A 3,014-nucleotide genomic window follows, 5' to 3' on the forward strand; every position below is an offset into this window, starting at 1 on the left:
TCCGCCGGAACTGCCGTGAGCGCAGAGCCCGCCCCGAGCCCGCCCGGCTGCGGCGGAGGGGGCGGCCCGAGCCGAGCCCAGCCCAGCCGAGCTGCCTGCGGGGGGCACTCGCCATAACGGTGGCGCGGTCTCCGCTGAAGGAGCAGGCGCTACACAGGAATTGGGGGGTTCCCGTTTTAGGGTGCTACCCTGCTTTGCCTGTCGGTGCCTGTGTAAGGGCAGCCTTGGCTGTGTGACTCCTTGTGCTGTCAGTGACCCCCTGCGAGGAGCATTTGCGTGTTCGGAGTGGGGAGAAAGAAGGGGAGGAAAGGACGTCGCATCAAAAATCTGCAGCAAGAGACAGTGCAGCAAAAAACCTGGCAAAACCGGGAGTGGGAAACAGGAGCAGAAAGCCTGAGCAAAGCTTCTTGGAGTAGTGACTGTAGCAAAAGTAACAGGAGAGCTTAAAATGAGGAGAGAATGGGGACAGGGTGAAAAGAGGGAGTAAAACGTGAAGTCTGGTGAGCACAGAGACCTGGAAGAAGGCAGAGCAGGGCACCAAGGTCAGAGTGAGGCCCTGAAGGCAGAGGTGGGGTGGGGAGGAGGAAAGCATTGGGAAACAGCAATGTATGGTATGGTACTGTGATACAGGTAACTGGGTTTTGCCCATGGACTTTTCTCCTTTGGAGTCCTGCTTTGGGCATTGGATCAGATATAACCTGGGAAAAACATCATTGTGGAGTGAAAGAAACTGTTTTATTTGGGAGACCTGCTGACCTGTTGTGAGAGTTGGAAGATGTTTAGAAAAGGAGGCTGGTAACAGGCAAGGAAAAATGCGTTGTTGAACAGACCACAGGATGCTGCTCTGTAGAATGAGATTTTATCCTTCTCTCTACTGCAGAGACTTTATGTGATGATGCACAAGGTTTGAGAGATTTCCTACATAAACCACTGAGCTATTCAGGTCTACTTTGATTACTCAGAGTGTATCCGTAAAATGCATGAAATCCAGGTATATCTGGAGACGATTACAAAGCCTTCCTAGACATCACTGGGACAGATTTTTTCAAGCAGTGGAATATGGACTCTGCGATCTCTTCTTACCTGCTAGCCTGCCTACTGGCCACTGGGAGAATATTAGAAAGAAGTGTATCACACACGCCTACCTTGCTTTTAGGCCCTTTGCAAGGTGCCTGCTTTTGACAAGCTGGGCTTTATGTTAGCTACGTTCAATGCATTATATGTTGTGTGGTTTATCTGCTGTGCTGTCTCATTCTGTTTGCATCAGAATGTTTTGGGTAACAGGGCTACACAGCCTCAAGAGGATGCAAGATGTCCACAGGATTTGCAAGATGTGTCATGTAGGAAATATGCAAAAGGTAGTTTGGAGGCAGAAGAACTGACCATTCAGGTGACAGTAGGGCAACTACTGTCCAACAACAAATTCCATCCACTTACAAACAAAAGTGTTAAGATTAGTTCTGTCCCCAATCATGCATCATCTTACATCTGATATAACCAAAATTATTAGATGCCCTCATTAGTCAGGACTTGTATATATATATCTGTCACTATGGTAATTAAATACTTTGGAAATACAAGGAAAGCTCACACCAGTTCTAGCACTTGCATGGGTATAACTACGTCAGCAATTAGGATGCTACATCACTTCCATATTTCAGAACTGAAAAAGCAGTAAAATAAAAATCTTTCAACACAAATTGTTTAGCCACAGCCATGTGCTGAGTGTTTAAAAGTTGCATTGTGAATTGTGAAATATTTTGAGTATTATTATACTACTTATCTTAAGGAAACTGCTGCATTTCAAGTGAAATGTGGGGATTACTTTTGTATAAGAACAAGATGTCTATTCTTTTATAATATGCAAGCAGCCCCCAGGTGAAGCCACCAGCAGGTAAGGCTACACATAAGTGGGAATGCCTCCTAATACTCTTTTGTTCTCCAGCTATCAACAACTGATGGCATATGGCCTGTTTAGTAAGACAGTGGATTTTTCCTCATGATACTTGTCCAGTTTTCCCCTGGACCCATCATCTAGCCGTGAATTGTACAGGTCTATCAGCTGTTACATGAGAATTCACCTTTTTCGCTTTGAATGTGTCTTCTTCCAGCTTCACGTGATGCTTCCTTCATTGGAAGAGTAGTAATTGAGTCCCTTCAAACTCAAGATGTTCTGTGATTCTATGACCGCTTCACATTGAGTTGGTACAGAGTTGACATGACCTTCCACTGGAAACTGAAATTATTTACCTGATCCACACGAATGAAGCCAAAGGAACTGGGGACTGTGTAGCCCACTACCTGGGCTGCCTGCCCTTCTCTGCCTGCCCTGGTTTCCTCTGGCATGTCCTGCCCTGAAGTGCTTCCGCCACCTGTTTTCTGCTTCTTGCTCTCACACACCCTCTTGGGTCTCAGCTTCAAAGCCTTTCTTGGACCCATCTGTTGCTATTTTTTTTTATATCTTAGGTGATAATGAAGACCTCCACTTGCTGATGATTGTTTCTTTGCAGCTTTTATCTGGCATCTTGGAACATGACCTTGCTTCCCAGCTGACTTTAAAGCTCTTCATTATTTCCTTCTTTTAAAAATCCTTTTTCAAGGCTTACTTCCATGGCAGATACTGACCAAAGAAGGATAAATTGAGGGATGCTGAGAAAAGCATCCTTAGCTATTAAAAAGAAAACAAAAGCAGATACATGCAGTGTGTATAAAATAGAAAATATTCTCACAGTAACTCTTACCTGCTCCTATAATTCTGAGCTCCAGTCGTACGTGTACATCTCCCTTATGATATGTGAGAAGTGCTGTGGAAATAAGGCAAATATTTTTGAGTCAAGCTGGGCTTTGTATATGTTTATATAAGAACTTAGAGAAAAAAAACCTTTCTTGAAGGAAATAATCGTATTATATATGTATCTGAATAAAATAATAACCCAAGTCCTTTATCAAAGTCTTTCTTTATAAGCAGGTGATAAGATTAATAATAGTATTTAAATGAAGTAAAATTTTCTAAG

This window comes from Streptopelia decaocto, assembly GCF_964273445.1.
Source record: "Streptopelia decaocto genome assembly, chromosome: 2".
Classification (NCBI taxonomy): Eukaryota; Metazoa; Chordata; class Aves; order Columbiformes; family Columbidae; genus Streptopelia; species Streptopelia decaocto.